Source organism: Zonotrichia leucophrys, chromosome 4, assembly GCF_028769735.1.
Source record: "Zonotrichia leucophrys gambelii isolate GWCS_2022_RI chromosome 4, RI_Zleu_2.0, whole genome shotgun sequence".
Taxonomy (NCBI): domain Eukaryota; kingdom Metazoa; phylum Chordata; class Aves; order Passeriformes; family Passerellidae; genus Zonotrichia; species Zonotrichia leucophrys.
Genome location: NC_088173.1, coordinates 32,667,239 through 32,694,403, shown reverse-complemented (window position 1 = coordinate 32,694,403; position 27,165 = coordinate 32,667,239). Strand labels below are relative to the sequence as shown.

Below are 27,165 nucleotides of genomic sequence, written 5' to 3'. Positions count from 1 at the left end.
ACTTGCCATGAAGTCTTGGTGCTGTTGACGTGATTTATGATAAGGTTATAGAAAAAGTTGCTGTTAGATTAGTGTAAACTCTGTGTGGTTCTATAGCTGTCATCAACAGCAGAGTTAGTGTGAGATTTTTTTCTGAATAACATAACCAAGGATAACATCTGTCACAGTAGCACTAAATCTTAAATCAGGGGACTCTGACACATTAGAATATATTGCAATGATGTTTACATTATTACATTCATTGTGGGAAGAGAAGGAAAGTGCGTGGACCAAGTGTAGCTGGGGAAATGAGGATGTAAGTCACAGTGATCAAATCAAAGCTTCCACAATACTTGAAGCATGCCAGACTGCAGTTACCAGCTCTACTAGAAAATTAATTCTATTAGGACTGCAAGAAAGGAATCAATTGCATTTGTCTGAGAAACACTTAGGTAGTTAGTTTGCCTTTCCCATGCATTTGGAGTAATTCTTATTATTTTGTGTTATATTTCTCCTCTTGTCACACGTGTCTGCAATATATATTATAAAAAATTGGACTCTAATCCAAATATTTAGTCTGATTCAAACAAGCCAAATTCACTGCATATCATTACCTCTGTTTTCCTTCTGCCATGAGTAGTGTAGCTGTCCAGCGGCTTGCATCCAGCTGTGAGGGCAGGCATGCAGCTGTTCAGCAAAGTCCAACATCAGAAATAAAATGAGGCACCTATGAGAGATGCATTTCTAGATACGTGGCATAATTTACTCTCACAGTCAATGAAAACAAACCATCAGCACCTTTGAGTCAGTGAGCTGCGCAATGGTGAAGTTCAAAAATAGCTGCACACATTAAGTAATGCAGGCTGAAATGGATGTGGCTTGTTTGCTTTTTGTTGTAGTTGTTTTTTTTAGCCAAAGTGATAAAGTGAAGTCATGATGGACTGCAAAGCCTAAGTAAACTCACTGTTGTTAATGTTCAGCTCATTTGTGCTCACCTGTGCTCCAGTGACACTGCCACACAATGCCATAAAGAAACAGGCACTATTAGAGATGTTTTCCCCTTGTTATTCATATAGGTATTGTTTTACTGTGCTTGAGTACAAGCTCTGCACATGATTTTTTCAGAAGTGCTTTGGAAACATTTGGATATCCTATTGTTTCAGGACTTTTTAATAGTGAAATAGAAGATTACATGTTTGTGATATAGTTGCTTTTATTACAGGTATGGATCACTTCAGTATTAGCTTTTATATATGTCAGGCTTGCAAATTACCTATAATTAACGGCTGAGTATAGTTGGTGCTTATTTAAATTTAACTCTTCAGTCATATGTTTTGAATATTTCTGTCTCTTCCTTCCCAGTTAATCTCTACCTCCTGTACAATATGTTTCTAATCCACTTCTTAATTGTGTGGAATCCTTTTAAGCAATTTAAATTGTGATTGTTTCCCTTCTTGTAGCCATTAAGAGACTGTTAACTTGTGCATCGTTTATTAAGTGTGGTCTTAAAAGCAGTGATTAATTAACAATGATTGAGGGCATAGGTGAAAATATTTATACAGACTGACTTAAGACAAAAGAACTTTCAGTGTGAATATTTTCCTGTTCTAAATGAGATTAGGCTCGTTATAAGAACAAAAAGGGAAGAAGGCGGAATGCTCAGTTGTATGCCTTTTGTGCTGACAACTTGCTGGAGCTTTGCGGCAAAGTGGAGTCTTCACCTTGTTTGTTGTCTTGAGCTTCAGGGCAACATTTATTATTATTGGCTAGGGAGAGCCAAGGCTGCTGTTTTTGCCCAAAGAAGACAGAAATTGTTTTAGGCTCCTTTGTTATAAAGCTACACAAGTGCAGTTATAGTTGACCTCAATGCCTTGTTTCTTGAAAACTTCATTTTAAGGGGTATGTGTACCTGGCTCTACACAAAAATTTTATGGAAGCAGCAGAAATTTTGATGCAGCATTTGTTGATTGTGTTGCAATGAATAGAAAACTGAAACCACATTCTGCAAATTACCTGCTGTGTGATGTCTTTATGATTTTAATGGTCTTCTCCTCAAAAGTCCTCTTACACTATTGCTTCAGTTGGAAGGAACAAATAGGCTATTTATTAAGTGTGCAATCAGCAGCATTTCAGCTAATAATGAATAAGTACTTACAATAATCTATCAACAGTGAAGGATTTTTTGGAGTCATGTATGATCTTCCTGTCTGCTCCCTGGAGTCCAAAATATTTATTGCTTGGAAACAAAGACCCTTAGAGTCAAAGGTAAGCAATGGCATGCTGAAAGAGCAAGAGTATGCCTGTAAACAGGAATATGGTGGAGAGTTAATAATACACCTCCAGAAGGGCCCACTGTGCATTCAGTCTTCTTTTCCCACCCCATCCCTTCTTCTAAGCTAGGAGGCACTTTCCTCTGGCCACATTCATAAATAGTGAGTTCATGCATAATCAAATATTTCACACGCATTCATTAATGCACAAGGAGTGCAATGCTCTTACATATTTGCTTTCACCAAACAAATAGCATTTGGTTCTGCAGTTCAAGTGTATTGTTAATTACTGTGGGTTGATTCAGCATTCAGTGAGGCTGGACCCTTAAATGGTGCTTGGGTGTGAAAACTGTTCTTAAGCACATGAAGCCCTTATGCCAGCATGACCCATCTGTGAGAGTGGCCTCTTTCATGTTGTAATTCTTCAGGTGTGAGAGACATCGTGGATGGAAGTATCTAAGAAAATAACAGAAATTAAAAATTAAATTGGTCTGTGTTCCATCAACTTCATGAGCATGTCATGGTTTAGGAGTAGTGTTCTCCAATTTAGTAGTCCTGCTGAAATGGTGCTGCCGGTCCCTGAGCCTCCTTCTCCCATTGAAAGCACAGAAGGCAAAGATCATGGGTTGAGGTAAGAAGAATTTACTGGAAACAGCAATGAGATATGAAAACAAACAGTAACAGCAACAATATTAATAACAAAGATCCGATACAAGGAAATTATTTACACATAAAATGAAACAAAAATGGACCATTTTTCCCATCGCCGTTTTTCCTCATGGAGGGAACACCCTTCTCCCTGGGAGTGAGAGTCCCTTACTCCTGACCATGACCATGACTGTGAGGTAGTATCAAATAACATCCCAGCCTTAGACATGCTCCCCTCCTGGCCACTGCAAAAATTAACCCTGTCCTGGCCAAAACTAGGGCAGAGCAAGAGCTAGCAATTGTTATAGTGCAGTGAAACTGCAGCCAACTCGAAAAATCCAAATTTTCGTTTACTTTGAGTTGCCTACAGATAAATTCTTTAAAGCTGAAAAGAATTCACCTTGATGAGTGAAGAGTATTAGAATGGCTCATAATGCAAAGATGAATGAAATATGATAGAGTTTCATTGTGATTTTTGGCACTTGTGGAGAATTTCAAATAGGCATTGTGAAGGAAGAGAAAGAAAATTGGTTGTTTTGTGGTTTTTTACAATGTATTCCTTCTGGCATTTGAAATACTAATTTTTTTCAGGTATGTTTGATTAAAACAATTTTACAGTCACCACTCACAACTCTGTGAGATTATCCGCCTTGCAAACCTAAATAAAAGTGAAATCAGTGCTGCTGTTGAAAATGTGCTTGTCAAACCTGACAAGGAGGAGATGTCATGTTAGCTGAAGAGATCGGAGTGTATAATCACGAACAGTCTAATCACTTTGCTTATGGGGAAAAGAAACTAAAAACCCAGAAGCACATCTGAAGATCAGATTCCACAAAACTTGACTTAGGTTTTTATTTTCCAGAAACAGAACAATGTGTGCAGCCGTGTGTGATTTGCTGTCTGTAGTCTATTTCACCCCAAATTATTTTGCTATTATTATTATAAAAAAATTTTCATTATCATAAAACTTTATTACTTGAAAGAGAATTCTGTGGTCTTTATAAATGAATTGACCTTCTGTGGTTTTAGTATTTCCTCTTTACTTTTGCAAGCCAGTTTTTTATCAGTAACAGTAATTCTGTTCATTCTGTGTTTAATCAGTATCTGAGGTGCTTGTTAAGGATAGTTTAAACTTTATAAGTAACTGGTGATGTTTTAGCTATAACTAAACTCATATTTTTGAGCTTGGGAGGAAAATTTAAGGAAACATTTTTTTAAGGAAGATCACACTTTCATTACAGCTTATAATACAGGTGGAATTAAAACTTTTGAACACATGCTGCACCGAATTTCTAGAAAGAAGATCACCTTTATGGACTTCTATCTGTATTCTAACCAAATTTCTTACATGGATTTGTATTAGGTACATGGATGATTCCACACGTGTGTATGTATGTATCTAAACACTTAAAAGGGCAATTGTCTGCTTTCTTTTGCTGATTTAGACGAAGATGTGCAAAAAAACAAAGGATGTCCTCCAGAATTCCCTTCCATGACAGCAACTCCTTTTCTTATGTTAGCATACATTCTTACAGGAATTCATACAAAGAAATACATGTATTCCTAGAGGAATACATGGAGGAATGTGTCATCTAAATTTAGAATGTTGAAAATTATCTCTGCTAATTAATGACCTCACACATTTGTTCTCCCACTGAAAGTCTACCACAACTCATTCTGCCCTTCTGCCTTTTCTCCCCCACCTTCAGCATTTTTCCAGATGTTTGTTCATGTGGACAGCTTTTAAACCTGCATGAAACATTAGGAAACAGTGACATCTATGAAAAATAAAACTGAAATCATTAACAGGAGCAGTTTGCCTTCGCTGCTCAGTCATTTAATCCTATAAATACTGGCATTATGGACTAGATTAGCTCAGTGAAAAAGAAATGCCACTCAATTTATTTTCAGTGTAAGAACTCACCATCCTCTGCATTATTGAGAAATTAGCCCTTCGTGGTAACAGATATCCTCATTTTACCAGGCAGTCAAAGATGATGTGATGCAGAGAAGTATCAAAGGGGCACGGTACCAGTAACAGTTTTTTTGACTTTACAATAAATGTGACACTGATGCTTAAACTATGTGGTTCAAGTTGTTTACTGACCTTTTATATGAAATAATTCAACAAGAAGGCATTCTGAACAAGTCATCTATAGGTGTGTCTCCTTTGTGTTAGCTGCCTTGTGCTATAGCTGTGCCTTCTGTTGCTTATGGCATTTCTGAATAGGGAAGCACAGTGATACAGCTGAAAGATTACTCTTGATTTACTCTCTGATTAAACAACTAAATTAGTTTTAGATTTTAAAAATGAGTACTGCATATTTTGACTAACTTTGTTTTCAAAGATTGGTGTCTCAAATGAGTGTCAGCTGAGTGAGGAAATGAGAAACATTATTATGCTAAACAACCACCAGGGCATTGGCCTGCAGTTGATCATTTTTCAGAGATGAGGAAGGAATTTTTGTTAAGTGTAAAGAGTTATCATGCTGTAAAGTGTGCTATAAACTGTTCCTTATGCTTGACCTCAGGCCATAAAAGGTCAGGTATGCACTGACATCTTTTCTCACAGTTGACTAAAAAGGTTTTTGATGACCTACAGACATCCTATCTCCTTTACTGAGAATCCTCCTCCTCTGACTTCAGCCCTCCAAGATTTTGTTATTAGTGACCCAAGTGTTGTCTTAACCCTGCTTTCCTTATTCATTAGTGAAGACAAGCATCCAATCCATCACAGCATTTGCATGCCTGTAAGAATAATTCAGTATCTTTAAATTGTAAGAATAATTCAGTGTTTTAAATTCTTTGGATTTCCTAAAAGCACACTGAAGCTGTGTTCATCAGTGTCTGCACAGCTGACAGACTTTCCTGCTGTGCAGAGCAGGGTTCAAGCTCAGAATGACCACAATTTCACGTATATTGCATTTGAAAATGTGCTGGCCTAGATGACAGATGTTGCTGTTCTTGTGTGGTTAATACAGGTTTGTCTAAGCTTTAGCTACATTATGAAAACCCTCAGAGGCACTTATTTTCTTATTTTTCTTGGCTGGAGGAAAGGTAACACTACAGAATGTTATAGAATTTGGTCTTACAGCTTCAGTGATCTGCTCAGTTCACTCAGAGTTTCATTTATTAAGAAGAGAAGACAAGCAAAATTTCTGAAGGATTTCTGTCGTGCCTTAAAGGGGAGTGTAAGACATCTTTTATAGGGTGTGACACAATAGTTGATTCCAATATATACATCTTAACTTTCTTCTTTAAACTAGGAAATATAATTACTGCCTATATAGGTAAAACTTACTTCTGTGATGTTTTTATAGGATGCCTCAAACTTCTAATTTTGGGTGAACTTAAAAGGTTAGGATCAAAAACGATTCAGAGTCAGGAAGTAGAAATAGACTCAAAATAATTCAGATTATCTATCTTCTAATGATTAATTTACATACAATACTGGGATGTTGGATGCTGGCAGTGTGTTTCTGTAATGCAATAGGAGCCTTCAGATGGGTATTTACCACTATTGAAAAACTGGAAGAAAAATATTGTCATGGTGTACCAGTTAGTCTTGTACTTTACACTTCCTTGACAGAGACACTAAATGCTGAAACAAATCTTTCTGAAACAACATTTAAGTCAAATGATTTAAGCTCCTTGTGACTAATATTGAGGGTGTCCTATGTGAAAATGGTCAGCAGAGAGGTAGAAAAACAATTCTACTGTTAGTAAAACTTTGGACAGCTTTAGGTCTGCAAGCTCCACAGGTTTCTTGAACCTGTGGGATGAACTCATAATCTACATTTGGCTTTTAGCATCGACTTTTTTCACTACTTGGCCAGGGGAGAAGTCTTCATTTAATCGAGGATAAAATTCACTTATTCATTATATGGAATAAAACCACAGTGTGCATGAAGACTCAGATGGAGATTTTCATAAAGTAATGAAGTTTTATATAAGGTGTTTGAGTGTTTGTTGAGGCACAATATGTTAAGGTAGTTTTCACAAGATTTAAAAATAATCTTGCAGACCTCTAAAGCTATTTTGTGGTTTTAAAACTTTTGGCTTGATTCACTATATCATAACTGATGTAATGAAAGAAAACAGAATAAGATGCTTTTAAAAATACACAGAATATTTGGAATATTTTTCAGTATTTAAACTGGTTTATAGTTGCAGAAATCCAGGCTTCTGGGCACAATTTGGATTTTAGTGTCTGCTACAATCTTTCAGTTTTATAGCATTACTGGAAATAATTTTTCCTTACTGCTGGATGCATTCCTTTCTTTCCAAATAACTTGAATCTTCACACTACCGGTTTTCTTTTTTCAAGTTACTCATTCAGCAGGTTTTTACTTTCTTTAAGTCAGACTAGGTGATTATGAAACTGCTATTATTCATCTTGCTGAGAGGTCATTTTGGAACTGTGTTGGTCCATAATGTTCAATAACCATTCTGTGTCCCATGGGGGTTATCTTCTATAACTGCAACAGCCTTGTAAGATTTATGATAATGTTGGCGTGTTTCAAGTAAGCCTGTTACTTCTGATTAATATTAGTGTTAGTTGTAGATTTAGGGCTAGCCAGACTGCATTGTAGGTAAGAGTTTGACCTTAAGTGAAGCATTAACAACTGTCTCATTACCAAATTGCAGTTGCTGCCTAGGCAAAAAACCAGCAGTAATAAATTCATATCTTTCTTGAGTTATTCTTTTATAAACTGGGGACTGTGACTGAGCTAAACCTTGCACATGTTTAATTTTGGATGTCATGGTTGGTGCCATTGACTTCAGTGATCAAAGCAGGAAAGGCCCTTCTAGTTTCCTAGTACAAAAGGACCTAAAAATGCACAGTTGGCATTTACTCCAAAGCTCTCCTGTTCCTGAAAATTTTGCTGGAGGATTTCAGAAACTTAGAAAACATTAGGGTGACCTAAATTAGTGTATAATTCTTCTATATTAGGCACACTTCAGCTGTGAGATTTTAATGTAAGTTACTGTTTCTAAGACTGGGATGCTGCCTGTGAATTTTAAGAGGTCCTGTAGACATTTTGTTAAAAAACTAGGCTCTCTTTTTTGAATTTCTGGCTAGTGCTGCTTTTCCTCCTTTTCCTTCCTCCAGAGGTTATCATCTGAGCGCTGTCAGACTTTTCCAGCACACTAAGTTCATGGTTTTTGTCAACACACTATCCTTCTTATCATTTAATGTCATGATGCTGGTCTTTTGTGCTGTCACCTGTGCAGGAAACCCTCTGCATGTGCAATGCCAAATAAACACATGGTTTTAAAACCCAGTCTTCATTAAGAGCCTTAGTTGTGGTATCCTCCTCTCACTCTTTTTTACATGTCTTCTTTTGCTTCTTTTTGTGGGGCATGGTAGTAGTGGGGTATGGTAAAATGATGCTGTATATTTATTTACAGAAGTACAGGAATGCACATGCTTCATTGAAATTATGGGCTTCTCCTGAAAAAAATTAAAAATCTAAGATAATTCCCCCTTTTAAAAATTGAGATGTCCAAAAATAAGTTTTTGACATTATACTACATATAAAGCTATGATAAATACTTCAATTTCTTGCTCAGTTTTATGAAACCACTCTGGTTTCTGTTTTTTGCAGGGATTTATTTGTGGCAGCTTAAAGGTTTGATGGAATGATATTATGAAACTGTCATGTACATGATTGAGGATGAGAGCTATGTGTAGGAGCTTTATGACTGAGAAACTCGTAATGAGCAAATTAGTTACACTTTGCATCTGGCACTTCACCAAGGCTTAGCAATTACCCATGTCATCCAAATGTATTTTCATTTAAATACAAAAGGTTTCTGTGACATCAGTGACAGGCTTCTAAACCACGGTTTTATAAACAGCGTCCATTTAAACAAAGTCAGCTTCAGTAGTGTTACTGTGTTTCAGTGTTACTAAAGATCATCTTCGTTTTTCAAGCTGCGCAGCGAAGATAAATAAATCCTATGAAAGGAGAGCCTTAATGATGTGCACAAGGTACTAAAAGCACTTCCAAGAGCTGTTGTTGATGAAAGTAGTGGGAGTAAAGCAGTAAGACAACATATCTTTCAATATACATGGAGGAGATGAAATGTCTGTTTCGTTCCAAGGTTACTATTAAAACTTCTTCAACTTGGCAGAAAAGGATGAATAAGCACTGGCCAGAATCTCACTGGTAACCTCCAAGGTGTGCAGGGATGCTGGCTGTGGGATTATGCCAGGCTGTGCATTGTCTCATCACACAAGCTTGATGGTTCTGTAAGCCTTGGAACAGACTGGGATTTATGTATAGATATTGTCCTGACAAGGAGAATTTCATGCTCATAAACTACCTTAAAAAGACACTGATTTTAAGATAAACCCCTGTAGCTCTTAGTGTTAATGCAGTTATGCTGTGGTTTACACTTTGCTTGGGCAAACCTCCCAGCTGTGCCATCCAATGTATTGATGAAAGGCAGGGCATTGATCTGCATTTGTGGAGCCTGCCCACTGTGTACACTGAGGGCATGCAGCAAACATGCAGCTATTTGTGCTGATCTTGCCATCTTCATTTCCATTGCCCTCAGTTTTCTGTTTCAGGGTGCCCATCTCTTAACAGCCCAGTTTCTCAGTGGGTTTACAGAGATGTAATTCTGTTTTATGCTTTTTGTGATTTTTAAACTTTTAAACTTATTTATTGCAGGGCAGGATTGTGGGTTCCTCCCACCAGTGATATCTCATGCTTACTGTCATACTGTGCATAATTATTAAATATGAATTGGGATAACTAATATCTGACCACTGATAGAAATTTCAAGACATAGCTTTAGTATTTATTCTTCATCCCTCTTTGAGTACCTATACAATCTTAATGCTCTTGTATGAGTTCTGTGACAGACTCACACTTTATTCAGTTGGAAGAACTCGTTTTATAGAAGACATTTTTCCAGAATTTTTTGACATCCACATTTCCGGTGAATGAAATTTTGTAATCATGGCTGGATGTGCACTGTAAAGGGAGCTGAAACAAAATGCTTCCTCCTCCTTATCTCTTCTTCCATTTTTCCACCTGTTTGCAAAATGCTGGGGGTTTTTTGTGGTTTTTCTTTGTTGGTTTTTTTTTTTGTATGTGAGCCTCATAATTACCCTTCTGTGTCTGATCAGGGCCTGCAAGAAAGGCAGCATCTGTAAAGCTGGCAGCAGGATGGTATTCCCAGGCAGGAGGAGTGGGGAGCTCAGTCATAGCTTTGTCTGAGCAGCTGAGAACTTCATCTGAGCCATTGACACCGACCCGTGCCATGGGCAAGGAGAGCACTGGACAAGTGTTGGGGCCAGTATTTATAGACAGATCTGTAGCAGTCCTGGAGAGAGACAGAGAGGCAGTGTGAGAAAGATCTTGGCTGAAATGAGGGCAATTTTATGTCAGGTTTCTGTTATTGAAGCAATGTTAGATAAAACCCTCATGCCTCCATCTCCTCTCTGAATCCTAGCAGTCCTGCTTCACCTCATGACCAGGTGGAAGCTGGAGATTTGAAACAGGACATTTGAGGGTAAGTAATTGATTTAAGTGTCACTTTTACCTCCAGCATCCCAGCCAGCTCACTGCCCTGCATCAGGAGCTTGGTGTTGGGACTGAAGTGTGACTGCATCGTGGTGCGCCTTGATGGAAGGATGTTCTGCATGTGGGGAGTTTGTATACAGTTACAGAGGAGTGTTGTGCAGTTTCTTCATTTAGCAATATGCTTGGAAAGGTCGGTCAGCATCAGAGAAGGAATACACACACTCCCTATTGCGGATAGCATGGGTCATTTAAAGTGCTGTCTCATAGTAATGTTTAGGTTGGGCTTAAAGCATGTTTCCTGGTGGATAGCTGGTTGCACTTGCTTGGCAAGACTGCTGCCTTATGTGCACTGCTTTTAGCAGCAGAAAACAAGAAAAAAATTTTGACTCAGTCTTCTGTCTTTTGTTGTATTAGCAGAGTCAATACTCAGTCTTTCTCTGAGGAGCAGGACAGTAGTTAATGGATGTTCTTACATACTTCAGCTTAAAAAATGAATAATTTTTTAAAAGTGGGAGTTGAGTGGGTTATTGGGAGAGAAAAATTCCCCTTCCTTCGTGAATTGGTCAAGGTGACATAGAACATGCACCCCTGCAGGATATTCCCTGATAACAGAGGGGAAAAGATTGTTTACAGCAAACTGTTATAACCAAAGTGAGAGATTCTTCCTCTCCTTCCTACCTTCATATAGGCAGCTCCCTGCTTTTGAAAAATGAACCTTTTTCCATTACTAACAGTATCTTTTTCAACATACAGCCTCAACACATACAGGCTGCTGAGTTCATTAGTCTTCTTTGTTTGCGTATTCTAAGTTGTAATTTTAAAAGCCAGGTTACCTAAAAAGGGGATAATTCTTCTAAAACTCTCTCCTGGCAGCAACATGTGAAATCTGTACAATTCAACATTGATGTTTACTATGGTTAGTTCAGAGAAGATTAATGTGTTGCTTAAAGAACACGGCGTTTCCCTGAATGAAATTTATCAGTTGACAGCCCTGGAATTACTTCTTTAAGTTAAGAAAATATAGACTTTGGCACTGGTTGAAGATTTTTGGGGGTGAGTGGGAGGGTGGCTTGCAACTTCAGAGGGTGTTAGACATGTAGTGAATACGTGTTGAAAACAAAAGTCTGTTGAAATAACTTTAAGCTTGAGGCTCAAACTAACAAATAAAAGGAAATGCAAGACAGAGCTCATGTTAGATCCTTAGCTGCACTTGTTAACACCAATGTTTTGCACGCATGGGGTACACAACATAAGCACCTATCCACTCATTTAAGATTTAGCAAGTAAATGACAGGAACAGTGGTGTTTTCCAGTACAGTCTGTACAAGAACCTTTAGAAAACCATGTCTGTATTTAAAGATTATGATGATGGTTATTTCCCATGTGTTCCACTTAGTTCACGTTTTGGGTAGACACTAGAAACATTGGAAAAAAAATGCATTGGGAAATGCAACAGGGGAGACAGCAATGTACATTAAATGGACAATTAACACTAATAAGACTAATCTGCTGGGAAATCCTCTCATTACAGAGCTATTCCAGTACATGGGCATTGAAAAAAAAAAAAAGATAAAGAATCATCTGCCTTATAACTAGTGAATTTCATAGAAAACAGCACTGTCACATCTCTTTGAGGTTTATATATAACTAATAAATGCAAGATAAAATCTCCTATTTTTTCCTCTTCCTTACTCAAATTTATCTGTGCTTCTGTTTGAAGGTTGCATGGATGTTCTTTGTTTAGTACCTTGGCCAAATGCAACTAATAAGGAATAAGAGAAAGGAAAGCTATTGAAAAGTGACTTAGCATAGTGTACTTGGACACAGCAGATTTATAAGGCATCAGTCCACATTCTCATAGTTTCAGTGTTGTGACTGTACATCCCCAGAAGACCACAGCCTGGACAGATTTTACTATTATTGTATTTTACTATTACTGCTACTTTGCTACTATAGGCATAGAATTGATGCCCCATTGCTGAACCTGCATGGTCCTTACAGAGCATTATCTTCCTTCCAGTAGCTGAGGTACTCTGTCTGCACATCTTTACCCTGGGTAAATGTGTCTTACCTGTTGGCAACAGGTAAAAAAGGTCCCTCATTTAAAGCCAGGGACCACAAACTGCAAATGTGAGCAGTATAATTAGTAAATAAAATAATAATAGTACATCATTTGGTAAGATACTTTGTATTTTGCAAATCCAAGGGACATTCAGGGAAAGATGTGGAGAAAGTGTCAGGACTATAGATATTGCTGTTTCAGGGAAGGGAATAGCCTCTGAGCTGAATTTGACCTTTTTATGAGGATCTTGATATAATCATGTGTGAGCTCTGTAGGTATTTTTTGTTCTTTGCCGTGGAGTTTTCTTGACCCTTCCTAAGCCCCACAGAGAGATGCTTTAATGGCGCGTTAACCTACTGATCAGTGAACTCTGTGCTAATGGGTCACGCTGGAGGCAGAGATTTTCTCTCTGATTGCTGGGATTATCCATGGAAAGTCCAATTACCTGCTGGGGCTGGGGTGAGAAAAGTCACACGCTGCCTCTTGAGCATTGTGTCTGCAGGAGTTGGAACAGCATTGGGTGTTTCAGGGGTAACGTCGGGGCTTTTTGACTGTCGGGGACATGCCTGGGAGGGGAGGGCTGTCAGTGCTCACCTGCTGGGATGGGAGGAACTCCCAGGGTCAGTGACGCTGTCTGCCAGAGGTTTTAAAAGGCAGATGGCTAGGAAGGCTTCTCGGGAAAGGACAGTAGCGTGAACACTTTTTATTATGCCACTTTCCCCATTGGAATACGAGCAAAAACATAAAAATACATTTGTGGCCATGGCTGTGTTTCTTTGCAAACATGTTGTGTGTTTGGGGTTGGATGTGGCTTATCTTTGGTTTCTGAATGTCAAAAGTCAGCCTGCCCCTTTTTAAGTTTTTCTGGATCTTGAAACGCATTGTACAATTTCAGCTTTAGGAAGTGCATTTCTAGGGATGGTATAAAGCAGGGTGCTTTCTTTCCTGCCATGCTGCCTTGCTATATATTTTGCTCTCACCTATTTCAGGAGTCTCCATCAGAACTCTGTAACCAAGTTGACACAAAAGCTGTGCTTTGATAGGGGAAATGAGATTATGGCATAATCCAAAAAGGTGTGTGAAAAAAGTAACTCTTTTTCTCAAAAAAAAAAAAAAAAAGGCATGCATATGAACATGTAAAGGTAACTTCATAAAAATAGTTGCATACCTTTGTTGAAGGTAGTCCTTTGGATCCTTTCACTGCACAAATGACAAACGTAGTCCTTGGGGGGGGTTTGGTAATTGATCAGGGCAGGGAGAGGGCTGAGCATGATTTCTGACATTTTCCTAATGATTGTGTGGCAGTATGCGATCTTAGCTTGTAAAACATCAATTTTGAAGAAAATGTGTTTTGGAAAGCTGTCTTGGATCTAGGAATGCTGTTATAGTCTGGACCAGAGTCACAAACACCATTACATTAACAAGTCAATACCTGATGCAGAGAGCACATATGTGGGTTGTGAAGGGTTCAGGTCTAAGCTCATGAGTTTGTCTGACTCAGGTCAGGGATGTGAGGCTTCATTTCCCATGCTGTACATGAGCACTTCAAGCCTCTCCACCTGTGGCTATTTCTTTTTGTGTGTATGCTGAGATGCTCATTGAACTGAGGACTCAGAGCTGGATCTCCCACATTGAAGTGACGCTTCTAGTACCGGGGCTACAGACTCATACTGTGATTTGTGATCTATCTTAAGAAATACTAATTTCCATGAGGAAATTCTACAACTGAGAGCAGGGTATTGGGTATTCTTTTTTTCCCTCTATGATTTTTGAGGAAATCCTTTTGAAATATCTTGGTTTCAAGAGACTGAAGAATAAAACCTATGTTTGGGGTTGGGGGGGATGTTTGTCTGTTTTTTAATATTTCTTTCCATTTAGACATCATCTGGAGCAAAGTCTTTCCTAGTAATAAACATGGATGTTTCCATCTTGAAGCTGGTGTCCTCTTCACTGTTTTGTCCTTTTTTAAATATCTCTGTTCCCATGCAGAAATGGGAAAATCAGCATGAATTTATTTTTTATGTGAGTGTTCCTTAGTTGTGATACTTTTCTGTGTCAGAAGAGTGGTACCTTCCATTTTTTTATTACCATAGCTCGCTGATTATGACTTTGGGAGTTCTTCATGTTTTGTAGCAAACTTGAGAGCAGATTAGCAAAAGCAAAAATGTGCTTATGCAACCAAGGAAACAATTTATGTTTTGGGATTCAGTGCTCTTTCCCTCTTTAAGAGAGTTCCTCCTTGGCTCCCATGTCTCACCAAGTGTCTCTATTCCTTACTACCTTAAAATTTTTGAATAGCCATGTTATTTTCCTAACAAGAAAAACCTTCCCAATCGGAACTTTTGAACCCTGCCTGCAGGTGCCCTGCACAGCAGTGTTCCTGGCACACTGCCGTGAATTTTTAAAAACTGAGCTGGCATCGGAATTTACCCCTTGGATGGGTAATGAATATTGGATTTTTCACTTTGATTTGTGTTTGCATATCACTACCAAGTGCTGCTTAGTACTAGAATTTCGCCTATCACTGAGAAGAACTTGGTTTAGGTGGATACATTGACAACATTCTGCATGGGTACCGTGAGAGTATTTAACATCCAAGGGGAGCATTGCTTAGCCTGAAGGCAGGTGCACATTCACTATCAGGTACATTTACAGAACACTGTACTTGTGGGCACTAACTCCCTTGATCACTGACCTTTATCTTTTTCCCTGCACAGAGGAAGTCCACTCTTATTTCAGCAAGACTTAGCTGCTTAACCAGCGCTCATTTAGGCAAACCAAGAATGCAGAGAATTATGTGTGGTTGCTTGTTAACACTGGTTTAGAAACAGAACTTGCAGTGTGAACAATATTTTCAAGTTTATCCTAGTCTTTGACATGATATGAGAGTACTTAGAGCCTAAGAAAACTCAAGTTTTCATTTCATTTAAAAATTCTTTTTGTGTGTGCTGCTACTGCTTCTATTTTTTTGAAGTTTTTAATGTTTGTGTGAAGAAAAGTGATAGTGCCACTGCCGCACTTCTTTGTGATTCATAGTTAAGACTACTGAATGCTGGTAGTCCCAGACACATCTTAAAATCTGATCTACATTGCCATTCTCATACTTCAGGAGTTACAAATGCACAGAACCTCCTTGACTATACAGAAAGAAGGATTTGGGAAAAGAGCTGGAGCTTTTAGCGTGCTTTTTAGTTAAGATGTTGTCTTTCACATTAAAAAATAGAGGCAGACTTTAACATGGATGCAAAATGGAGAGAGTGGCCACGAAGAGGAGGGACCAGGAGACTACTGTCTTCTAAAGTGCAAATTGAAAGTCTTCAGCCAGTTGTTCCTGTGTCAAACTGGCACTCAAGAATGCATTTCTTGCAGCAGAGAACATGATACTCTGATTTTTCTTTATCCTTGTGGCTTACATTGTTACTTGGCCCACAGACTATATGTTTGAAATCTCTCGCTTAAGGTCAGAATACCCTTTACTTAAACTTTGCACTATGTGCCAGGGCACTGAAGTGGGACCATGGTTTCTATAAAAATTGCAATAAGCTAGTGAATCATAGTTATTTACTGTATTTCATCCCACTTCAGAAAGCATAAGTATAAAGTGTGATTTTTAATTAACAAGCACATTGTCCTAGTGCTTTGACTTGGAAAATTGGATATCAGTATCTAGAGAGTTTAGCAGACCATTCATTTCTCCCTCCAAGAAATAAATAGTATGCTTCAACTTCCCAGGAATGTTTTTCTCCTTGCTTTTAGCAGCATAGGAGCATATGAAGTATTAATGATGAAGGTAAAATAAATGAAGAGTGATAATTGAATAAAACTATGCTATTTGCAAAGCAAAACAAAAACCTCAACCCTTTCCAACACTGCATGTCCTTCATTTCATCACTACAATGGCTCATGGTGACATCCACTAAGAGTCTTGCCTACTAACCTTGAAATGTATCTTTGTGTTTATTGTCAGGGCCATGCTGGCAAATTGAGCTTGACAATGAGATGGTGAAGGCAGGGGGAAGCAGGGTGACCTGGGACACACAGTTCTGCTAAAACCTTTCAAGGTCCGTAGAGTGCCTTTTCCTTTCCAACGAATCAAATTACCAACTGGGCAGCTCCTTCACTTAGCTAATCATTAATGTGGGACCCGTGAATTATGGAGCTTGTAACCCTTTCTCTTGCTAATTAATTTTTTGTGTGTGCTAAAATACTCTTTCTCCTGGTGCTGGGAGAGCCTTTAGCTGGGGCGAGCGCACTGAGCCTGCTCTGGGCTGTCCCAGAGCTGGGTTCCCCAGCTTGCACCCGGAGCGCCGCTGCCGCCTGGGCTCGGAGGAAACCAATTCTGCTGGCACCTGCTCGTGGCCAGCAATCCTGGGAGCGGCCTGTGGTGGGTGCTCGGTGGGCAGCTCATATCAAGAAGCCTTTCAGCTGCCCCAGGGTCCTGGTGCCTGCAGAGGTGAGTGTGAGAGGTGAGATTCTAAGCTGTGCCCTTCACCTGGGGATGATTCTCAATTAGAATTGCTCCTTCCTCCTTTTGCTGAAAAGTGCAGGTTTTATAAGTATGATGCATGTGTTGTGTTGTAGTTGTGGTTGCTTTAGTAGATCTGTGGCCAGTTATCTAGTGCCAGTTAGAGTGAGGCCAGCTTAAATTTCAGCTGAAGTTGGTCTCTATTCCTTCTTCACCCTGCTTATCTCCTCCACACATTATGCACAAGGTCACCATGGGTTTGAGAGCAGCTTTTACATCATGTTTTCTGAGCATAACAGGATGAATTTGAAAGGGTTGTCCTTGCATATATAGTATAAGGATTTTGCTTTATTTTATACCAGTTAGGAAAAAAAAAATTCTTATTTCCTTATAGTAGCACAGGCATTAAGTGGCAGGTGCTGACTCCATTTCTGAAGCCACCAAGAGCAGCTATGCATCTTTCACAAGGCAGTTTTTCTGCAGCCCTTTTCAACATTTTGAGGGAAGGAAATCTCATACCTGCTTGATGTGACTGGAAAAGGATTCTATTTCAAATGGAGACAATTCCCCAGTCTTTAACAAGTCCAGCTAGGATACTGTGCAAAAGGGGATTTGTTTGTAAAGTGCATATATGGTCAGAAAATGACTCTACGAATGCTGTCAGCTTTCTTTACAGATCCAAAATCTGTATTCCAAAGTACTTCTGCTTTCCATGGTGCAAAAATAAATGGTGATTTTTTTTTACTGTTATCTGTTCTATAGTGGTATGAGAAAATGAGCTGGATTTTACTCTGGTTTGTTGATTGTCAACAAAAGTGTTAATTGCTTTCAAATATGAGCCAGAAGCGTACAGCATGGCTTCGGGTGTGGTTTGTAAATCAGGCTGTTGGAAGAAAAAAAATTTGTTGTTTTGTTTCATTTAAACTTGTAGATTGAGAAAATGAACTTTGTAAGACAAACAGTGATTTGTCATTGCATCTCTTCAGTCAAACCACTTCTCATCCTCTACTTGAATTACCAGGTCTTATTTCTCTCATGGAGTTTTTTTAATCTTTCTCGCAGTTATCAACATCCTTACTTTTCTACCCTCAGAGCCCTTTAGAATAAGGTAATATCTGACACTTAAATAGCAATTTGCATCCTGAGAGGATTTTTAAAGTCTCCATTAATGTGTCTTTCCTGAGGCAAACAGCAACATCCATGTTTTTAAAATGAAAGCTGAGAGTGTGCTAAGTAACTTATTCTAAGCATGCAAGAAATTGGTACCATTTAATCTCAGAGTAAGTGACTTGAGCATGTAATTAACTTTCAGCATGAAGGATATGAATGACTGGAAATTAATTATAAAAAGGAAACATGAACTGTAGTGTCGTTACTCCACCTGCACTGAGTAAGCACTTTATAAAACATGCTGGGGAGGAGGGACTGACTCTTGGTCCTGAGGCTGGGCTACACATCTCGGAGATGTCTCAGTAGTATAACATTGAAACAAGCAGTTATTTGCCACGAGCCATCTGCTTAGCTCTCTTACTTGACCGAAGTAAAAATTGGTATCTCTTTTCAGTGCAGTTTTTCCATTAAATACAGGGCATGATGTAAATGACAGAGAGGTTTGCTTCTAGCAGAGAATCCACTGAAGTCAGCTGTAAAACTAACAGCAAAGCAGCAAATCAAGGGATGAGTGGTCATGATGTAGTTCAGTGTGAAGAAGCCACTGAAACCTTTGGTTGATTTCCATGAGCAGTAACTTAATGGTTCAAAAGGATGCAAGACATATCATGCCTTTGTGTTTTTTAACAGACTTTTTCTTATCCAAGCCAGTTAAAAAGATGAATGGTTAAAAAAAAAAAAGCTCTGCTTTCTTTTAAAATCAGGAATGAATTGAGAATGCAATTGAAATCAGGCTTGACAAGCAAATCATGATGTGAGCATAATTTTGAGAACTTCCTTTAAATAATACTGATGATGATGGGTGTGCATGATGCAGTTCATTAATGGCAAAAAGGGAGAGATTTTAACATTAGGTAAAATTGTTAAACCATGTTTGGTATTCATCTATAATCTATTGTTAACGTGTAAGCCCAGATAGAGAACACTGTACGCATGGTCATGGTATATTGAAAAAAAACAACATTTGAACATGAAAGCTGTTCTATGCCTTCTTCTAAGATGAAGCATAGCCACAGAGAAAAAATATAAATCCTGGAAATCTTCCACAAAGGAAAAGAAAAAACATTGAAATGACACTAATCAAGTTGGTTAATTTAAAAAATAATGAATGTCAACATCAGTGAAAGTTCATGCTTATTAAAAATAAACAAATATGCTCAAGTACTTGCTATGTGAAAATATTATGTGGTGTATTTGCTCACAGTTATATTTCTCTATGCCAAGGAGAGATTCTACTCCATAGGAAAGGAGATATTATTAAAATCATGATGTTTGGGGGGATTTTGGTGGCATTGGTCATGGAGAAGGATATTATTGCATATTAGTATGAGTGGTAAAATTTGGGGCCCTGGTGGCTGTCTTTAAAATCCTGAGTTGCACAGGTCCACAAAAGATTTATGAGAAATACTTACATTTCAGTTGTTGACAGTATCATGCCTGCCTTATTTATTGGCCCTGTCATCTCTGTGCTTTTGGAAAAATCACCTCTAATTGTTCTGAATAATTGCAGCAACACCTGCTGGCAAGCCCAGACCTGATATACTGGAAGCTTTCCCATTGCTGACGTCAGCCAACAAACCATTTGTGTCTTTAGCAGATGTTTTTCATTTCTTTTTCACATGGGATTTACTTAGATCTATTCTCTTCCTCCAGTAAAGGCCAGCCACCTCTTTCAGACTGTTTACCATCACAAACTATATTGACTGGGTTACTGGCACCAAACTTGTTTTATTTAGCCTCAATATTGATGCATTTTGTGTTTTATGAATTCACTTCTCCCCTCTTCTCCTGTTTTTCAGAAGTTTCACATTTCGTATTTTTAGCCTTCTAATTTAATCAAAAAAGTCCTCTACACTGTCTGCCTTTAGACTGTAGGACAATCTGATGGTGTTGGCTGTTTTCTGGTCTTACTCTATTACCATCTTGAGACTGTGACTTTGGGTTCCACTTGCTTTTAATACCTAGAGTGCTTTGTTACTTTGGGTTCCACTTGCTTTTAATACCTAGAGTGCTCTTGACTTCCTTACAGTCTGTATAATTTTGCAAATTTCTGATTGCTTCCTCACTGTTCCTTTCAGGGTTGTTTTTTTAAAATTATTTTTATACTGTATGCTACAAAAGCTTTGATTCTCTTTGAAAAGCAAAACAAAAAAAAAGATTAACAAAAAATGAAATATACCCAGATGAATGGCACTACAATGGAAATCAGTAACACCAACCCACCCACCCCCAAAATAAACATTTGTCCTAAAATATACTTTAAATCTTTCTGTTCTTGGGGTGATGTGACATCTAAGTAGGAACAAATAATATCAGTTTCTTTTGACAAGATAGATCTGAATAAGTTAAAAAATTCTCTTTATATGGGACTTTATAAGTTGAACTTTCTGGTTCACAGTTCTTTAGTAGGGTTGCTACGCTCGTGTGTTGTTAACAGATTGGTATTTTGTCAGTGTAAAACATGTGCATGAATGTACATATATATTCAAAGTGTTTCTAAAGCTGGACTGTGATATATAGCAGCAGTGTATTCCCTATCTATTTCCCTCCTTTGCCAAAAAAATTACTCCCTCCTTCTAAAAAAGTGCTAACAAGAAGACTTCAGCTATCACAGAATCCCTGAGGAGCCAAGCAAACCATACTGCTTTATAAAGTGCAGCAGGTAAAAAGGTGTGCATTTTCTCTGTCTTTCTGCAGCAAATGAAGAGCACTAAAATCAGTCCCAGGTTTTGCTGGACACTTTTATAAAATGCAAATCTACAAAGTCGCTGATGTGGGCTATCACTGAACCTTCTGCTGTCAGCAGGGCTGACAGTCTGTCTACATTCTTTCAAGGTATTAACCTTACATACCCAGTGCCAGAAATGCTTCTGGCCTCTTTTACCTAGGCTAGTTATTACCATTTTGTGCCATATTGCAGATATTCTTTCTCTTAATGAAAAACCTCTTACATGAGTTTATTTACAAGTGTTTATTTTTCATGCTGGAGAGCTTTGTTTGTGAGTTAGATGAGTTTTGTACATGATTTTTTTTTTCTTTTTTGCATAGGATGTTTGTCTTCTGTCTTGGAATAAACAGAGAGGTGGCTAAGTAAATGAGGGTATTTCAGTGGCCCAGACTATGTTACTAAATCTTAAATGTATATGCTCTACCAACTTTCATACTGTCTACCAGCTTTTGTGCTGGATAGCAGGCTTCCTCCTATTCTGCTTATTATCCTTAATTGTCCTAAGCTGACAGTTCTGTCCTGTGACTTTGGAATCTTTGTGTGGCTGTTTGTTTCTTGAAAGTAAATTCCATCTTCCACTTCTGTTATGCTCAGGTCTCATCCTAATCAAGAGTTAAAATTCTCTGTGCATGCTGCTCTAGACTGATATATTCCTTAATATGGTAGAGTTTCAGTATCTACATTATCAGTTTGTATTAGCTACAATTAAAGCTGTAAATTATACACTTCTCCCTCATCACTTGTTCCTCAGTGGTAAGTCACCAAGTTTGCATTGATATAATTAACAGTTTACAGCCATTCTTTCTTTTGGCATAATCATCTCCAGGCTCCAATTTGTGCCATACATGGCCATCTATGTGGGTTTTTGTACCCATTCCAACCACCTGGGTCCCATTACTCCCATTTGGTTCCCATTGCACTGACTTCCTGTCTGTATTATGGAATTTATTTTAATTTTTGAACATTTAACATAAACGATCTTGTATGGTCTGTATGTGGAAAAAAAAATAAAATTACCACTCCATGGTCTAAAAGTATAATTTAATTTCTGCATATTCTTACTTACTTGTTGTAATATCAGTCTATAGGAAGACAGTATCAAAGTGTAAGAATGCCTCTTGACAGAGTTTCTCCACAGAGCAAAGAATGTTTTTAAAATACCAGCTTTTAAAATCCCCATAACTGTTTTTACAGTCATAGAAAAATGCTGAAAGAGGTCTCCCAGGGTCATCTGGCTGTATCCCAAGGCAGGATCCTCACATACTTAAGCCACTCTAGAGGGACAGTTTTCTGGCCTTTTGTTAAGTGGATATTATGTCAACTTTACTGGTGTCTCTAGACCACATGGTATGCCACAAGAATTTTTTGTTTTGTAGTGATACCTGATGCTGAGGCTGAATTAGCTATTCTCTTTCTCACTGGGGCTTTATGGGATGCTTTTTTCATTTCCTTAACCTTTTATTTTAATTTTCAAAGCATATATATATATGCTTATATATGTCTGTATATGGATATAAAAGATATTAGAGGATATTTCATAGCTTAAGTGTTTGCATCATAGTGCCCTTCTGGGATTCATAGCAGGTAGACCATTAAAGGCACAGCTTTTTACTTGTAAGCAAGGATGGTGCTATGCAAAAAAATATAAAGTGCCTTGGCCCTTTCTACATGAATTCATAAAGACAGAGGAGGATTTGGACAAGGGAGTAACCGTGTTTTCATTTCTAATGAATTAGAATTTTTTATTGCGTTTTAGTCCTGCAGGTGAACAGAATCCACCTGCTGTGGCAAAGCAGGAGGTAAATGGCATCAGTGGCCAAGCTCTCCATTTCTCCTTTCCTTTACCCCCCCGGCTAATGCCTTCTGCCCCAGCCTCACTGGTATTTTCTTTCCCTGATGCCAGAACCTACACATCATATGCATTAAATAATCCAGGCATAGGCCATCCGGTCCAAATTGGGGATTTTGTACTGCAGTCATGGATGTCTTTTCCAGGTTCTTGGTCATTGACACGGGAAAACCCACTCAGGAATGGGCAGTTACAGCACCCCAGCAGAAATAGGGCCAAACCCCTGCTCCATGCCAGCTGCCCTGCCATTCCAAACAGCAATACCAAATGGCTCAGTACCTATCTCAGAATATCATGGAGGGGATACACAGTGACTAACTCCAATACTTTTGCTGGGTAAGAAAGCAGCTGAGAGCTAGAAAGGAGTTCATTTCCACAGTCACGGTGTCTAGAGGCAGGTCCTTAAGCTGTTGCCACATATTTCTTTCTATTATGTGCCTGTTGGGGTCAAGAAAGCAGAGAAAAAATATGGGTCTGTCCTTCCTTAAACTGAAAAGGCTTATATGTAGAAAGCTATGCCATAAATTCTAGATTTCTGTGAATTTTTAACTTGGTTGGAAGGTGAAAAGACAAAGGCACAGCTGAAAATGCTACCTGATTAGTCTTGTGTATAAAATCCATTTAAGGGGCAATAGCAAACTTCTGTATAAAAATTAATTAGAACATAGCACAGTCAGTTGAGATCAAAGAGCGTACATTTATTGTGAAATATATGGTTGCTGGAGACAATTCATTTTTAATTTATTAGATTCCATAAATTGTTTTCTGATAGGTTAGGAACAGAGATCTATCAAGCTTATTCACATAATGCTGGCTCTGGCAACTGGCTAAGTGAATTATTGTCTTGAAGTATATGCTTAGCCTTTAATGGCAGTAGACACAGCAATGAAACTACATGGAAGTAGTGCTAGTGTGTTTTTAGGATTAAAAAAGCACTTCTAGCACAGTAGAACAAATTGATACTAGGAAAATAAAACTCCACACTTTTCCTGTAAGGGTGACCGAGACAGTAAGCGTTGCTTTCATCTTGCTGGTGTGATGTCTGGCGTTTTTTTCTGAGATGCATATTTGAAAAGGTAGAACCTGAGGTGGCTACACCCAAGGTGCTTTCAGGTTCTTGTATTTGTGGATATGAATTTGTGGCTACACCCAAGGTGCTTTCAGGTCCTTGAATTTGTGGTGGAATTCCTCTGTGCCACTATCTTCTACATTGTCCTTCATTTTTTGCCATGCTCTGAATGGGACAGAACCACTCTATCCCATTCAGAGCATGCCCACCCTTTCACCCACATGGTTTAACTTTGCCTTCAGATTGCTCACATGGGTAGAGTTTGGCCTCAGCCTGCTGCTCCAGCAGCTGCCCCTGGTAAGAGAGATCCATAATGCTTCGGTTATCTCTTGCTTTGTAGTGTTGTTTTGTAAACTACTGGGAAAATGTGCAAAATTCAGGCTTTTTGCTCTCCTTTTTCCTTATTTATTTCCGCTTTCATCCACAATATGATACATGCTGTGCTGAAATCAAGGATGTTGTAAAAATTACAGTGTATATAGAATTAAAACTTCAGTGTCTGACTGATCAGCTTATAGGCACAGAGACAGTAGGAGTGTGGGAATGAGAAAAGGAAGGTGAGCAGTATTCTCATGTTTGCAAACCCTTGACTTTACTGCATATTTTGCCTGCTGTTCTTTCAGAGTAACTATTTAGTTTGACCTGTGCTCATTTTAACTCAGTGCAGGTTTGGATTCCTAAAAAAGAAATCATCTCTGCGGCTGTGGAAACTAACCTTATTTTTATATATTACATTAAAAAGCAGCCTTCATGGGTTTTTTTTCCTTTTTTTGCATTATGTTGTAATTATTTTTAAATACAACTCTTTATGAATTTCAGAGGTGGTCTGATGAAGCAGAACAAGATATTTTAGATTCAGAAGAATCCTAAAACATCTGCTCTGTAAAGAGACCTGATGGCAGAAGGATGGAGAGTGCTTATATATTCTCAGAACTGCATTTGAGTATCCAGTACAAGACATACGCCAAACTCTTCAGGAAAGCAATAGGATATGTTTGTTTTAATATTGTTTTGGTATCTTGGGTCTTTTTTATGTTGTTAAAATATCTGCTGGCAATTTAAATATAATATGCTTGCTCTCCTCTCTTTAATTTACAGAAGGAGTGAGATTCTCAAAAAGAAATTGTCTTTTGGGTATGTCTAGGTGTGCACATCTAAATCCTGTGGAAGGCTGAACAGCATCAGACCATTATTTTCTGAAAAAATAAGCTATTGCAAATCAGCAGGCATGAAGCCAAGTTATAATAGAATAATTTATTATAATTTGATGTAGATGGTGGATAGAATGGATAGATTGTAATTGAAGCTAAGTGAATAATTCCAGTAAATAATTTATTCAATGAATTTATCTTGTTTTCCTGCCCAGAGATTGTTTTTACTCCCCCCTCTCCCTTCCCTCCTTATATTTTATAGTCCCTGGAGTTTTTTTGTCTAACCAGAAGGGTGGGGGCTCTCTTTGTTCCATTATGTGCTGGGCTGTGCTGGCCACTGTGGCAGTGCTGCCATTTCACACCTCTGCATCCCCCGGTGTGCACAGCTGCAACCCCATCCTTGGGGAAGTCTGGTGGGGCTCTGGGTGGGACGTGCCCATCATGGCAACAAGGCTTCCTGAGATGTGGGCAATCCTTCAGGGCAGGAATCAGTTATGAGGTGGGCTTTGAGCTTCACAGATGGGTAGAACCTTCTCAGCAAAGACCTACTCAAGACAGATAACAAGGGGCTTTCTAGAGCATGACAATCCAGATTCACTGGGGTGTCGACATCTTCAGGTTTTGTGTGTGTGCATACAGTGTGGGGGAGGTTTGGGTTTGGTTTTCCAGGGCTTCCAGAAGAGAGTAGAAATATTTGTGCCGTAAAATTCCTTCCAAGAAAATGTCTCCAGTCCAAGGAATTTGTTTATTGAGCAGGAACTGTGCTCCCAAAGCCTTGTGTGGTTTTGTTTCTATTACTGCCTGTGCTAGCATCCTGCTGGTTGGCCAACATGCTGTGTCCTCATCCTGCCTTGTTCTGCCTGTTCTTCTAGGTTTTTTCCCTAGCTTTTAAAACAGTGTTTCTGGGGTTTTGAGCTTTTAATCAAGCTTTGTGTCTCCTCAGCATCCCATCACTTCTTTGTTAGGAGTTTGGACAAAGATTATTAGATTCGTGCGCATTCAACAGAATCATTTTTTCCTGGTTCCCTCACAGATCCAAGCTAAGTCTTCCAACTTTCGTTTAACCTTATATGCAGATTTTTGTAACATTTCATCTCCTTGCTTCGAGCAGTAAAAGAGTTTCATGTCACAAGGACTAATGTTCCTAATTGATATTTGAAGTAGCACTGACTAAAACAAATAGAGCTATGGACATCTCAGACCTATTCTTATTCCAGACAGGTTGCAAACTTAGGTAGGCATCACTTCATCAGGACTATGATGATCAGATTGCTTAGTGCTCAAGTAAATGAAGCACAGACTGAAACAAAATTCCACAAGGAGTGTGAACTTGTGATGTTTGATTTTGGAGCTTTGAGCCACCAGCCTGGGATATAGAAATTAAATCTTTAATGTAGCAGAACATATGTATAGTGGTGAACATGTCCTACTGTGATTTATGGGTTTACCAAGTTCATCCTCACAGTTACTAGGTGTAAAGATTTTAATATTATCATTCTTTCTATATATTATCTCTTTGCCCATCTTGTTTATGTTTATCGTGTTTTAACACAAAACCCCCTTAGACCACAGAATCTACTCTTCCATGACCTGTCTCACTTTCTCCCATAGCTCTAAGGCACCGCCAGTACCTGTGGAAAAGGGCTTTAATCCTACACTGCATCCTCAGCGTGGGTTTGGAGTGATTTCGCGCAAGGTTGTTCACCTCCTCTGTGCTGCTGTGGGCCGGACAGCTTGTCATTGAGCAAAACATCGAGTAGCAGGTTTGATTTCTTTGATTTCTTGAAGGCTTGCATTTTTATTTTGAAAAAAGTAGAATTGTTTGGTTTTGTATAAATAATCCATATATTCTTCAAAGTGACACTATTCCTCTTAACCAATTTCAAAACATTTGACATTAATATTAATTTTTAAAGCAAATTATTTTAATGATAGAATGTATGAACAATAGTTTAATCTGTTCAGCAGTCTGGTGTATTTTTTAATAGATTTCTATATTAATATTGGAGTAGAGACAGTAATTTTTGGTGCTTTTACAGCTGTGAAAACATGCCTATTGCAAAAAGAGACTAAACTGTACCAAAGGGCGCACTGTGCCAGCAATATTTAATACTTCATTGTAGGTCGGCTGTTTTAAACATCTGTCCCTCATTTAGTGTATTTTTAATGCAGAATTTTTAGTGTGGGCAAAAATGTAACTTTTTATAGTAAAATACTTTCTCTGCTACTGAGAAAA

The 27,165-nt window shown here is 38.5% G+C and overlaps 1 protein-coding gene across 1 annotated transcript in view; it reads left to right on the top strand.

Moving 5' to 3' along the window:
* Positions 1-27,165, top strand: part of BMPR1B (bone morphogenetic protein receptor type 1B) — a 251,679-nt gene that overhangs the window by 123,449 nt on the left and 101,065 nt on the right. The window contains exon 4 of the mRNA XM_064711043.1: positions 26,541-26,692. The gene's annotated coding sequence lies outside the window, so the exon portion shown is untranslated. The remainder of the gene's footprint in view (positions 1-26,540; positions 26,693-27,165) is intronic.